The sequence below is a fragment of the Schistocerca nitens genome, chromosome 5 (genome assembly GCF_023898315.1).
Source record: "Schistocerca nitens isolate TAMUIC-IGC-003100 chromosome 5, iqSchNite1.1, whole genome shotgun sequence".
Classification (NCBI taxonomy): domain Eukaryota; kingdom Metazoa; phylum Arthropoda; class Insecta; order Orthoptera; family Acrididae; genus Schistocerca; species Schistocerca nitens.
In genome coordinates, this window is record NC_064618.1 from 59,029,323 (window position 1) to 59,045,371 (window position 16,049).

Consider the following 16,049-nt stretch of genomic DNA (forward strand, 5'->3'; position numbering starts at 1 on the left):
GCCGATAGACGAAAAGTCCCCGAAGGTTTAGAAATGGTGACAATATATACATCTTCCAAAGGAAGGGCGACAGCATCCCCGGATTCATTCAGAGAGTCTCTCTTAGAAAATGTTGAAAATACTTAACAAAGTACTACTCGACGCATTCGAGGAAAACATCATTGAATGCAAGTTTGGCTATATGAAGGGCATGAGCACGGCACAGCCATTAAAATACTCAACGTACCAGATAAAAAACACACTGACACATCAAAGAGGAAAATACTATGCAGTCTGCGTAGATTTCAGGAAAGCGCCCAAATCAGTAAATAGAGGAAAACAAATAGATAAACCGAAAAGAATGAGCAGAGAGGGAGATCCATTAGCGAAAATCATGCAAGCATGTCTTCAAAGAAATCTCATCCTAAAACTTATACGAGCGAATGGAATTCCCCATGCACACGCTATAAGTCCACCACAAATGGTTCAAATGGCCCTGAGCACTTAGAAACTTAACTTCTGAGGTCATCAGTCCCCTAGAACTTAGAACTACTTAAACCTAACTAACATAAGGAAATCACACACATCCATGCCCGAGGCAGGATTCCAACCTGCGACCGCAGCAGTTGCGCGGTTCCAGACTGTAGCGCCTAGAACCGCTCGGCCACTCCGGCCGGCAAGTCCACCACACCTCAACATCTACGTAGAAGAAAGACTCAAAAGCAGAGATGGTTCGATATGCAGATGACGTGGCCATAGAATCGACAGGAAGAGACTACTTGCAGAAAGGACTTAAAAGGCTAGAAACTTGTGCAAAGGAAAATCACCTAAAAGGAAACCAAGAGGAGACAGTTCAAATGACTGTCAGGAAGGGAGAAGAGGTATCACCCAGAGACAGTACAGTCCCATTCAGTGAGCTACTGTAAGTAGTAGGGAAATATAAATATGTGGGAATTACGGTACAGATTACAGCAACCTCTTTCAGTATGGATATTCAGGAAATAGGAGCTGTGGCCATCAAGGCCTCATACAATATCCCGAAAGTAGCCAATCTGTGGACAAGCACGACGTTGACCCGGTTCAAAGTGGCAGAGGCACCAATCATAACATACGGAACGGATATCAAATAGGAAAGATTTAAAATCACGGATGAAAAATTTAGAAAAAGTAATGATGTTTGTGAAACTGGCCCTGTGTGTGGGAAGTACAGTGCCATACGGACTTACGTATGAACCGATGAAATACACACATCAAAAAAACTTTTGCATCACCTTGATTGAGAGGGTTCTGGAACCTGTACAGAAAATTGGAATAGAGGTCAACATAAACGTCATTTACGCCCTTTTTATTGCTCTTGACAACCACACATTGCATGCTGTACCACCATACAGCAAGACCTTCAGGGGTACAAACCTATACACACCTGTACTTCTAATATCCAGTATCACGTCCTTTTTGCACTGATGCATGCCTGTATTCGTCGTGGCGTACTATCCACAATCCAGGTAGTCCCACTCCTCAACGGCTATTCGGCATAGATCCCTCAGAATGTTTGGCGGGTCACGTCGTCCATAAACAGCCCTTTTCAGTCCATCCCAGGCATGTTCGATAGGTTTCATGTCTGGAGAACAATCTGGCCACTCCAGTCGAACGATGTCGTATTCCTGAAGGACGTCATTCACAAGATGTGCACGATGGGGGCGCGAATTGTCGTCCATGAAGACGAATGCCTCACCAGAATGCTGCCGATATGGTTGCACTATTGGTCGGAGGATGGCATTCACGTATCGTAGAGACGTTACGACGCCTTCGTTGACCACCAGCGGCGTACGTCGGCCCACATAATGCCACACCAAAATATCAGGAACCTCTTAATTACTGCATTAGCTGGACAGTGTATCTAAGGCCTTCAGCCTGACTGGGTTTCCTCCAAGCAAGTCTCCGACGATTGTCTGGTTGATGGCGTACGCGACACTCATCGGTGAAGAGAACGTGATGCCAGTCCTGAGCGGTCCATTCGGCATGTTGTTGGGCCCATCTATACCGCGCCGCAAAGATGGACTTCGCCATGGACTGTGGAAGTGCAATTGCGCACCATGCAGCCTATTGCGCACAGTTTGCAAAAACGTCCTGTGGTTGCACGAAAAGCATTATTCAACATGTTGGCGTTGCTGTCAGGGTTCCTCCGAGCCATAATCCGTAGGTAGCGGTCACCCACTGCAGTAGTAGTCATTGGGCGATCTGAGCGAGGCATGTCATCGGCAGTTCCTGTCTCTCTGTATCTCCTCCATGTCCGAAATACATCGCTTTGGTTTACTCCGAGAAGCCTGGACACTTCCCTTGTTGAGAGCCCTTCGTGGTACAAAGTTACAATGCGGACACGATCAAACCGCGGTATTGCTCCTCTAGGCATGGTTGAACTACAGACAACACGACCGGTGTACCTCCTTCCTGGTGGAGTGACTGGAAATTCATCGGCTGTCGGTCGGACACCGTCCGTCTAACATATTCTGCTCATGCATGGTTGCTTACGTCTTTGGGCGGGTTTTGTGACATCTCTGAACAGTCAAAGGGACTGTGTGTGTGATACAATATCCACAGTCAACTTTTATTTTCAGAAGTTCTGGGAACTGGGATGACGCAAAACTTTTTTTTGATGTGTGTAGCTTTGTTTTATATAGGGCATCAGAATACAATAATACTTTCCATTGGAGCGTACCAGGAACTGATCGAAATCATGGATCGGAAGAAGGAGATAAATCCAGACTTCTACAGTACACCAGCAATGCTGGATGACAGCTGAACCAGAGATACGTAACAAAAAGACTTGCGATTCTCGGTTTCATTCTAAAAAGTATGTTGACAACCAATTCCACGAACAACTGTAAAAGTGTGTTACATAGAAAAGACTACAAAAAATATCACATTATAACAGGTACAAAGTGAACAAAAACTATAATGGACTGTAGGAAAGACTAAAGTAATTTGTTAGCAAGAACTTGAAATTAACTTGTATAACATAGTGTGCTAATGCTGAAACAGAGCGTATATTTCTGATTAATAACTGAAAAGTCATCTGTCTTGCTCTAAATAAGCCCAATTCCTGACCTACTATATGTGACAGTGCTGTACGATTTTGTACGTTCTAGTGACAAATATTGGTGACCTGTAGGGCGCTAATCGAGTAGGGGATATTGAAATAACGCTTGGCGCTGAATGCTGAGTTTGACTCCCCTTTACTAAAGCTACACACACACACACACACACACACGCACACACACACACACACACACACACACACACACACACACACACTACATCTCCTATATTGGCTGTGCATATGTGGTATTTGACAAGTCTGTAGTCTGTAATCTCGGTCGTTTATCCAACTTATTCAAATATATACTTTAATATCGTTAAATTATTGCATTAAGGTTTATTTATACTTACAGATGTTGAATCATTTTTCACGAAACAGTGGCAGTGAAATTGATATTTTCGAACTGGAATGACTATATTAACAACACATATTTTTCAGGTTGTCAGTAGGGCACTGAATGCTTCGTGAAATAACTATTTACTGCGAGCCGGACTCACTGCATCAGGAAAATGGCTAGCTACGAGTATGAGTGCACGCGTGACGTAGCGCTGTGTGTCTGTTAATCGACAATATCAGCATAGTTATTTGTGTGCAGATGATCTCCACGCCACTAATCAAAGAGCTGCAGTGCGATTAAGAGAATGTAGTTTGGCTGACTGGTTAAGCTCGAAGCACTGGGAACTTATATCTACCTGTCTACAACTGTAGTAAAACGCAAATGACTTGCTATATCTCGACTAGGCCTCCCTCAGTTTTGTAGGTTGACGACTCAGTAATTTGATGCCGCTTAAAACTGAGCTTTAGCTGTTTTTCTATCCACATACAGCATTTTATCCCAAAGTGAAATCTGTTCCTTTGTCCTCAATTACAGTCAGAACCAAGAGCCATTATTATTTCAATATTTAATCACTTGAATTATTCAAAGATCACTCACACAGTTACAGGCTGAAAATTAAATAAAAATATATGTGTATTCCGCATGGCAACTTCTTTAGTGAAAATCTGTTTTTTCACAAAACGTTGCAGTTATACACATATCATTGTTGTAACTATTCTTTATGAATGAAGTGCGATTGATAGCATATCAATAAAGTGCGATTGAAAGCGTATGAATAGAGTGTGATTGTAATGATACAATGTGAATGTGCATCCGTTATTTTTCGTTTACTGCTCCATGCTGTGTGCTTTGATACTGCTCCTGCCTGAAACTGGCATTCGAAGAACGTGTGCAAGCATAAATTACATTTCTATGCAAATCGTCTAACGACTTAGTTCGATTTGATATTGTAGTTTTGTATGCACTACTTTAGAGGGAATAATTAAATACGACGTCTCTATTTTGTTGTGTCATTACGTAATGATGAACGTCAGTGCCACAGTCAGCACAGGTAATAGCTTTATTTCATTCGGTAATTAACATTTTGAGTGAAAAATAAAATCAATCACGTGTCGCTCCTCTGCAGTAATTGGAATTTTAGATTCAGAATTAGCGGCAACACTTCACGGTATTTAATTCTGAGGTAGTTGCGCGGTATTCTCTTATTGCCAAAATTGCTGTTAAGGCAACTTGCAATACAAATTTCAAAATTAACGTGTTGACATTCAAAACAGCTCCCAGTCGTCACATAAAGGATAAACACAGGTCTTGTACTGTTTCCAAGGGAATCCCATGCCGTTCCTCCTGCAAAAATTGTAGCACGATTAGGTAAAATGATGGTGGTGAACCGTAATAGCAGATCCTTCTCTCCGAAGTTGACCACAAAGGATAATTAGTGAGGTGGCTGGGAGAGACGCCCCAATTCATCCTCGTGCTCACAAAACCAGTCCTGGACGATGCGACCTGTGTGAACAGGGCCCCTGGAAAACAGTGTCACCACTGAGGAACATTTACTGTACCGTGAGATGGAACTGACCAACCAAGCTAGCCACATAACCCTTGGCAGTAATGCGACCGTGTAGACTGACCATAGCCGCATGGAACACCTCTATATGGCTGCTAAAATCGCCACCGAACCCCCGCAGTGTTTCATACATGGAACGTAAACTTGGGCAGAAGTTGAAAACAGTGTGGAACAAGACTCATTCAATCTAACGACTTCCCTTCATTGCTCCATACCAGAGGTTTTCTATCTTCGGCACAACGTTGTCTTGTTGGGGGCATTTTCATCACTTATGTGTAATTTTGAAATTCTGCTGTCCATGCAGCTCCCTGCTTATACGGCTCCTTTCGCGATGTTTTCGTGCTGACAGGGTTCACGAGTGCAACGTTGAGTTCTGCAGTGACTTTTGCAGCTGTCGTCCTCTTACTTATGATCACAACCCTCTTCAATGACCGTCTCTTAACATAGCCTAATTTCGTCTCCATTGTGGCTTACTGGAATATATATTTCCACTGTCCTAGTACTTGCTATATATCTTCCATGCGCTGACTCTTGCAGCACCAAACATTTCGGCTCCCTTGGTTACGGATGCACATACCATACTAGCACGAACAATTTGCCGACTATAGATTTCACTTAGCGCCAGCGTAATGCAGTCACAAATACACAGAACGAATTTTTCTGACCACGAGTGTCGCTTGCATTGTATAGTGTCGTTCATGTTACATTGTTGTGTTTATTTAATGTATAAATGAAATGAAGGTGTAGTGATGGAAATGTAGATATGAGTGATGAGTAGGTGTGGAGGGCGGATAGGATGTGGCACAAAGATGAGTAAACATTGAATGAAAAATATTTCCAATCGAGAATGAAGTGGTAATACGATGGAGGGAAAAGAAGTGAGACCAAAGAGGTAAAATCAACGGTGCTTGTGCTGGCCCAAACCTCTATAAGTCACGCAGCCACAATCCAAATGTTCAGAGTAGTTAAACGAAGCACAGGAAGACCTTTGTAATTATTTTGTTTCCTCATTTTAGCCTCGTCAAGCGTGGTCATCAATGACATCAGTGTACGCATAGATACAGTAACTGCATTTACTACACTACGATGTCCTTCAGTCATGCATGCGTTTCAAAAGGACACTGCGTTATAATAAATGCACTGACTGCATAAACACAAAAAATGTTTTGATTAATGACATTTTATATACCACCGTTCTAATATTTATCTGGTCTTTGAGTGACTGTTTGTTGTACATTGACGCTTTTCATTTGTATAAGATCTCTTGAAATGGATGCAGGTTCTTCTACTGTGCTTGGCATTTGGCGTATGGACACAAGAAATGTAAGTGACGTTATACACGTCCTGCCATTTCAAGAAATCTTCAACACACAATAAAGTACTCAGTAAACATTTACTTACTGACAAAATGAATAATGGAATCTAGACACTACATAAATAAAAGATCCATACAATTACGAAAATGTTCCATTCCCACACTTCACATTCTCTCACTTCGTTTCCCCCGTGCGCCTTTTATTTCTCATCTTCCTTCTCAGCACCTTTTCTTCCATCTGACCACCAACTAACTCTCCAGTCCCCTACATAGCATTTACTGTTACTCACCTTTGCCACTCTTGTTCTCCGTCGTCCGCTCCCCTCCCCACCCCCTCCCCACTTACTTGGTCGCCAATTAGATCTTCAGATCACATAATTAAATAAAATAAGACACATATGAGAAATTGCAGAAGAAGAAAACATTTTTAGATCAAAGGAAAACCAAAGGTTTCATTGGTAACGCTACTCGCACCAAAACACAGACTTATTCAGCCAGTGAGTTACAATCAATAATTGTGCTACATTATGATGTGTTCCAGATGAAGAAAAACATAGTTCTGCAAAACAGTCTGGGATAAGGCAGCCAACAGAGCCAAAATAAGTGATAAGGAAAGTGTACTAGCAGATGGCGTTTCTTTAAGTGAGGGAAAAACTGGCGGAAATACCATTAGTGAAATTAATTTCTTTTTTAACTAACTGTTTTTCGATTCAAGAAGCAATCTGAAATATAAATTTCTTTCATTATAAACCACTGATTTCAATGAAACGAAATGCATTCGGTGACAAAAAAACACATTTCCTTCTAGTTGCAAAAGTGGATATAAAATAACTTCAGTAATGTTGGAACAAGTACGAATAATAGGGGCACAGAAATGAAGAAAATACAACGAAGTGTTTTAGTCGCAACATTGAGTAAAGAGGCATATGTGGTACCTGAAGCGGCGAAAGTGAGGAGTAGGGTGCTGAATGTCGTCACGACGGAGATGAAGCCACAGACTACCCTCAGATCCAGGGTCAACGTCCCCAGCAGGCTGGTCTTGGGGCGGCCAGAGGTCACCTGCAGCGCCAGACGCCGGAGTTCCTGGCGCGTCGCGTCGAAACTCGTCCGCCCTCTCAACAGCAGCTGGGAGCACAGCCTCGCAGTGCGGTCTGTCTCTGACGATACCAAGTGTGGAGGCACCACCAACAGTGCCAGAGTACTTAGACTCAGCATCAGATGAGACCACTGCCACTTGAGGTCAGCAGCGCCTGTGCCCATTGCTCTTGTTGCTATAAAGTAAATCGTTCCCGCAGCACTCAACGTTACATCTGCCAGGGACATTATCAGGACATTTTCGTGAACATATGTTACCAACAGAGCCAACTCACACAGGGAAGTGTACATTCGGGTCAGCGGTCTTACTGACAGTGGGGCTCCACTAGAGCCTTTGGTTTCTGTATTTAAAGAAACACTCCAGACGAGGTGTTCACCTGCTTTCATTTGTCCACGACGTCTACCACTCCGTTCGCCTATAATGCTCGCCAAAGAGAGATTAAGTAATGACAATCTGTGTTGTATAACTAGTTGTAGATTTACAAATCTTAGCATTGTCATTGCCTGAGTTCCGAATGTGTATAGTCTGGAAAATATGTATAATGCTCTACCTATGCTAATATTTGTACCTAACATGCTACTGAACAATAAACAATAAAGGGCGAGTAATGACAACAGCTGAAACCTCACAAACATTCCTGGTGACCTTCTTCTTGGTCCTAGGTGGCTCGCCAACGAGCAATCAATCGAAGCTAACAACTGAAGTATTTTTCTGTACTTCTTTATGTTGAGGATCTGATCGGAGACTACTGAAACTACTGTAGTGAGTAACTCCAGCAAAATTCCTGCATACATAACGATATTTATACCCGTTTCCAGCGGTGTAAACTGGAACAAAAAACCAATTGATAACAGGGTACAGAACATCTGTATTGTAGCAGAGACAACTCCAATGACAAAATCCGATCCCGATGTGTAAATAGTTGCTGTATCTGCATCAATGGTAAACGGCATTAGGCCAAATAGTTTACACACGGCGTGAAATGGTTTGGCGGTTAGTAGGAGCTGCGTAGTCAATTCTGTTGCTGAGGTGCCGAAACTATTTCCAGACATCTGAAAATGAAAAAAAAAATATTGTATGAATGAACTTCACCATTGTCATTCCTTATTATTTTGTACACTCCAGACACTGACACTGACATGAGGTAATATCAATGCAAATGTGGAAGTATGTTGACTATATACCATTTTCACTGACCTTTTCCTTCATTATGGACATATAGACAGTCAACGCATTTGTTGCTACTACAGTTTTAGGAATTGCATGGAAACTGTGCATTCAAAATTGACATGCCATCAGCTTATGTGCTACGTGCACGGACTGTTTTGGGTGTAGGTGAAATTTGTCATAAATAATGAGTTACATCATCTTCCCTGGTATTAAAATCACACATGTAAGCAAGTAAACACAGTTACCGTGACTGAGAAATTATGAACTATGCAACTATGCGCCCCTGATGACTGTATGAGTTTGGCATAACATAGATCATTACTTAGCTGGACCTAGTAAATAACCTTACGCATTAGGTGAGGAAGGAACTGATACTATTAACGTACCTAAAATGGAAGATCTTTGAAGAATTAAGTAAAAAGGACTCCATTTCCGACGCCATGAAGCCACTGACTTAATAACACTCACGATCTCAAAGATATTCACGGTCATGTAGAGATTAATTTTTCCCTTCTGTGACCACCCTTTAAGATCAATTGATTGAGGATTAAATTAGCTGACATGAAGTTCGTAGGAGCGTAAAAACGAATGGACAGTTGCAGGTCTGTCTGCAATGTGTTTTTGTAATCCTGAGGCGTCACATTTGGGGCGGGAGCAAACCCATAGGTAGTAGAAACCACGAAAAATTGTGTTGTAAGTTCATCACGTAATACAAATCTTGTAAAGCAAATATTTCTATATGTAATAACAAATGCTTAAAAATCTTAAAAGTGGTCGAGATGTAGTCGCCTGTGAATGAATTTGTAGAATCAAACCTTTTCATGGGGCCAAATATTATTTGCATCGAGTGCCAGAGGAACTGCCATGTACAGGAATTAAGAAGCGGAAAAGTAAATCAGTGCCGCAGAACATGTCATACAGGTTGAGACGAAGGAACTCGTAGTCTGAAATGTTGCGATAAACGGATAACAGGAAGATTTAATGTTTTTTTTTGATTCATGTAGTGTACTTACGAATGCAGGTATTTTCTGTTGTATTCCAGCTTTGCTTTTGAGTATGGAGGGAGTACGTGTAAATTGCTTACTCAAGGTGATGGCGAGGATGAGACTTGAATGGAGTTCAGCGAGTATAATGATCTCACTCGTCGTCGAAGAAGAAGGAATTGTCAACCAGCCTTTGAGAAATGGGGTTTTGTTCGCGCAGCAGCCGATGCTGTTTTCATAAATGAGAGCAGCATAGCATGTTACTATCATGTTTTCCACTTAAAGTAAAAATATTGTGTTAGACGCTAGTTTGACAGATTGCAATTGTAGTCTCCGCTTCATCTTAGTTAGCATTACACTAAGCGATTAACTTCTGCCCCAAATTCAGCATCTACACATTTTCTCCAGCAGGTTTCAAGACACACACAATACGCTTCGTCGGAGGTCTCAACGGGATGCTCCTTCTGAACCGTCGTCATGGAGTTCTGGATCGCCTTAGTGTATTAAAAATGCTGTTCTACGACGGCTGTCTCAAACCTCGAAAAGCAGAGGGCCCGGTTGAAGACGGGACTATAAGCGAGCTAGTGCAATGTTGCCACGTTGTACTCGCCAGCAATTCACAAACGCACAGAGTGGTGACCTTGGGAAGACAGCAGTGATGTGCATGCAGGTAGTAGCGATCCTTCTGCATGTGAAGGAATGTTTTCCTCAATCTTCCGAGAACATGAACGTAGTAGACATCGTAGATGGTCTGTCCTACAGGTATAATCTTCTTGTGGATCACAGTAATTGCCATGTTTCATTCTTCACAATAAAGCTTATTAAAAATCAGACTCAATCTGAATATGTTCTGAAAGTTAAGTGACCCTCTTCATTGCACTAGTTTTTTGCTAGTCCGTCATCGTTTTCGGGACTTACTAAGCGCACACCTTCCACATGTTGAGAGCGTTTTACATGATGGCGTGCACACAGCCTGGTTTCATGATCAGGGCCGCTGCAGTCATCCTAAGACGCGGACGTTGATCAGAGTTCAACAAATCAATAACACGAGTCACATTTCCGTCACTATGGCTAATTGATGCCTGTCTAAAGCAATGATTGTCAGTCACCTCTTCCAGGCCCTCCTTAAAGTTCTTCATCCACTAACGAACTCGCGGCAACAGACAGATCAGACTCCGCAAAAGCTTGACGGACCAGTTAATCGGTTTGAGCATCACTTATGCTGAATTTGGGGCAGAAGTTAATCGCTTAGTGTAATGCTAACTAAGATGAAGCGGAGACTACAATTGCAATCTGTCAAACTAGCGTCTAACACAATATTTTTACTTTATTGACTTCTTTTGCACCTAGTAGCTGTAGTATTGATAGTTGTAGATTTATTTATCCAACTTTTGCAACTTTATTGTACATGCTATGATATTAAATCTTAAGAACAAAATTGGAAACTTAATTCATGCATGCAGATAATTATAATCATATAGGTGTAGTTTGGCAGGATGAGATAGGTAATTAGCTGTGGTCTTACAGTAGCAACCTTGCTGACATTTCGATGAAGCAACGTAGGGAAACCATAGTCCACAAATGAAGGAGCATCTCTGAATTCTGCTGAAGTCAAACTGTGGAGGCGAGTCGCAATTGGTATGTAATAACAAATGATTAAAAACCGGTTGGTAAGAGCATGGGCCACGAAAGACAAGGTTCGTAGTCGAGTCCCAGTGAAGAACGTCAATATTAGATGACATTCCATTGAGAAGTGAAATACCGATAATGGAACACCAGAAACGTATTCGGTCCCCATAAACGAGAAATGTATTGAAAATAAATAAGACCAAACTCATAGATCGTTACTCTCTCCCATAGAAAACTATCACTCCTCATGAATAGCGACCTAGTATCCATATTAATTTAAAAGGCGAAAGTGAGTTTTTGTCACCTTTTAAAAACCAAACTGCTGAAGCGATTTTGATGAAATTTGGTGTGGAGATAACATGAACTGTGAGGAAGAACATAGGCTACTCAGAAAGAAAAAAAATCGACACCCAGTTGGATGAAGTAGGGAATGGAATAACATTTTTCACATCAGTCAGCATACGCTACGTTAAAACTAGTTAAAATGTTTTAAGATATTACCACAATTTGACTGCACAACAGGTTTTCTTCCACAATCTACATTTCAGCCTTAAGCCATTTTCAGGTGTTACAGTAACGTAAAAAAAGTTCATAGACTTTAGACTTGCGTAGAACACATCTCATCGTCCAAATAGGTATCTTCAGTAATATAAACCAATTTTGTAAGAAGTAAACGCGAGAAAATTTATGTAATAGGCTAATTTAGTGGCAGTTAGCATGACATCTTGACTTGATATGGTCGTGGAATAAAATAGATGACCAAACGACACGTCTGAAGCCGGTGTTTTGCTTATCTGTCACAGGTTTTATACCTGTGATTTGGTCATCTGTTTTGTTCCACAACCATAGTAAGTGAAGGTGTCATGCTAACTGCCACTAAATTAGCCTATTGCACAATTGTTCTGGCATTTACGTCTGACATAATTGGTTACTATAACAGAAAATACATATTTTGACAATGTCATGTGTTCTACTCAAGTCTAATGACTTTTTAAACATAGCTATAACAGTTGATAACGGGCTAAGGAAGAAATCTAGGTTGTGGAATAAAACCTTTTGTACAGCCAAATTTCGGCTATGTCTATCAAAAAGTTTTATATGACACAAATTAAAATGATTAATTATTACAGCTGTTGCATAATGTGCACTTTGTAAATATTTCAGTTGCATGATTCACTGGTGCACGGCCGTGGCCATGCTATTCTGCACACAGTACTTGGCATGTTGCAATTGTTGCCGCATCTTGCATTGGAATTGTTGTTTTGAGGGGCTGCATGTCATGAGCGATGCTTACGCAAACAGACAAACCCGTGGGGGCAGCTGGCATTATTGCATATACAACACTTCACTTCACGTCACTCATCATAACAAAAATACTGATACGTGAACACAGCCATAATGAACAGCTAGTTATGTTATATATTACAGATAATAAATTACTTGCCTATTACACACTATAATGAAATGTACTTTTTGATATTTTTCAGTGGAGCAATGTGTATGCATTGTGGGTCTATGGGAATTAGTGGTAAGCATATGTAGCTATAACATATGCTAGAATTTGGTTATTTGCAGCTACCTAAGCTGTAATATATAATGTAGAAATGTAAGAAAGAAGCTGGATTGACTTTCGGCAGCACACAGGGAGTTGGAGTTATTCGCCAGTTCAACTGTTTATACAGTCAACATTTACCATAAATTGCTCCTGCTGAGTGATTAACTGTGAGCGCAATAACTACTAACGAAATTTACGGTTGCGTGAAAATACGTAAGGAATATTACCAAACTAAACTTAGTGTTTCATAAATTCAAGGTTAATAATCAGTCTGATCCAACCTCCGATTAAAAATCAAAGACAGCAATGCCAGCAGGTGGGATCGCTGAAGTATTTAGCTTCACGTATTTAAGTTCAGAACATAACTTTCTGAGTAAAAGTTGAAAAATGCATACAATTTTCAATTGCTCATACGTTTACGAACACTAAATTAATGAAGTTTAATCCTCACTAAATTCTTTTAGCCTTGCCTCCTTATGTTGTCTAAGTTTAGAAGTCACACTAAGAGGAAATGTTTAAGTTCATGGATATACACTAAGTTCATCAAAACTTGCATCTTTTCGTCACCCAAACTGACTTACTTCCATCCTCAAAAACTTGATAAAGTGGACCACGAATGTGTTTCCAACATTATATCAGTAAGCGTTAGCCATTACAACATTTAAATTATACAAGCCCTATTTAATCGAAATAAATCTAAATGAGCACAGATATGTCCCAGTCAGAGCTGTACTAATTCCACATTATGTACCATTAGAATTGTTCTAGAAAATGGTGATCTTTCGGCTCCCACTTCCAGCGAGATGTTACACGATTTTACGCAAAATTTGTTTAAAACAAACAGTAGACTGCCATATATATCTGCTCCACTCAAAAACTTAACTATCTAGCCCAGTTATCCCAAATTATAATTGAAATTAAAAATTAATGGACAATAATTACATCTAAAATATATCAGTATATACACTATGTGATCGAATGTACCAGAACACCCACAAAAAAATATGTTATTCACATTAGGTGTATTGTGCTGCCACCTGCGGCCAGGTACTCCATATCAGCAGCCTCTGTAGTCATCAGACATCGTGAGAGAACAGAATGGGGCGCTCCGCCGAACTCACGGACTTCGAAAGTGGTCAGTTTATTGGGTGTCACTTGTGTCATACGTCTGTACGCGAGATTTCCACACTCCTAAACATCCCTAGCTCCACCCTTTCCGTTATGATATGGAAGTGGAGGCGTGAAGAGACACGTATAGCACAAAAGCGTACAGGCTGACTTTGTCTGTTGACTGACAGAGGCCGCCAACAGTTGAAGTGGGTCGTAATGTGTAGTAGGTGGACATCTATCCAGAGCATCACACAGGAATTCCAGATTTCACCAGGATTCACTGCAAGTACTGTGACAGTTATGTGGCAGGTGATAAAACTATGATTTCATGGTCGAGCAGCTGCTCACAAGCCACTCATGACGCCGGTAAACGCCAAACGACGCCTCGTGTGGTGTAAGGAGCGTAAACACTGGACGACTTAACAGTAGAAAAACGTTGTGTGGAGTGACGAATCACGGTACACAATGTGGCGATCCGATGGCAGGGTGTGGGTATGGTGAATGCCTGGTGAACGTCATCTGCCAGCGTGTGTAGTGCCAACAGTAAGATTTGGCGGTGGTGGTGTTATTGTGTGGTAGTGTTTTTCATGGAGGGGGCTTGCACCCCGTATTGTTTTGCGTGGCAGTATTATAGCTCATGCCTGCATTGATGTTCTAAGCCACTTCTTGCTTCCCACTGTTGAAGAGCAATTCGTGGATGGCGATTGCATCTTTCAACACGATCGAGCTCCTGCTCATAATGCACGGCCTGTGGCGGAGTGGTTACACGACAATGACATCTCTGTAATGGACTGGACTGCACAGAGTCCTAACCTGAATCCTATAGAACACCTCTGGGGTGCTTTGGAACGCCGACTTCGTGCCAGGCCTCACCGACTGATATCGATACCTCTCCTCAGTGCAGCACTTTGTGAAGAATAGGCTGCCATTCCCCAAGAAACCTTCCAGCACCTGATTGAACGTATGCCTGCGAGTGTCATGAAGCTGTCATGAAGGCTAGGGGTGGGCCAACACCATACTGAATTCCAGTATTACCGATGGAGGACGCCAAAAACTTGTGAGACATTCTCAGATAGGTGTCCGGATACTTTTTGATCACATAGTGTAAATACATAATTAAATACTTGAGTAATGCAATCACCAACTACTTCTAAGGGCTAATGAAATTAGTGTACCATATATCACTCCATTCTATTCGATAAAGCTTGAGAAGCATAGCCCATTGTCACATTACTGTTCGCTGTATGAATTTTGGTTTGGCACTAATTTTCAATCAATTTTTCTAACGTTACATTCTGAAACCAAAATAGGTCCTAAGAATTTGGCAGATCTATTATTCCACTTCCCAAAAATTCAAGCATGAAATTTCGTTACCATTGGTGTATTTAGTTTTGTCATAGTTCAGGTGATAGTAGTAATGACTGATACAAGTTATGGAAGTTTACAAGTTAACGCCAACGTCAGTGCTCAACACGAGACGCCGATAGTACGGTCGCACCTAGTGCTGGCATCAGGTATTACTGCCTACGACCACGTGACTTGTGGCACCTATTGTGTCAGAATGGTTTCTTAGTGTCTGTAATTGCTACAGTGCCTAGGTTAATGTCAGCTCAGACATGTATGGCACGTAAGATCAACTTAAAACTGGTTACGAATGCTCTGTCGCCCTTGTTATGGTCCACCATGACTCGTCGCAACTAATTAGAGTCTTTTTTTTTTACACAACTTTGATCATTCTAATTCTTAGAAATTGGGATGTTTACATCTTTACATCATTATGTTTATTGAATTTACATTGTTATATAATCTATCTGTAAAATGCTGAACGGTCTACCATTTAACCAATATATTTTAAATTTTCTACAACCTATTAATCTTTCTCGTATTTCAGATTAGTGTTTGCAACCGGTTCTTAATAGATTATTAAACCCTGAGAAGAAGAAAAGCAAAAGTATTTGTCTATACGTACTACATTTTTTCCCGTATTATGTTTTCGTCAAGTAAGACAAATTTATTGTTTACTGACGGGCAGCCACAGTGGACACCAATAATTGAAAATCTTTCCTCAAAACTGCTAAAAGACATTGGTTGCGTACTACCTGGGAGCTCTTGCCGTAATAAGAAAAGAATCACGAAGAGACTTCGCTTTATAGAATCAGGGCATCGATATAGCGAGTCTGGTGTCTTACCTAATATTCCGGTTTTTGAAAT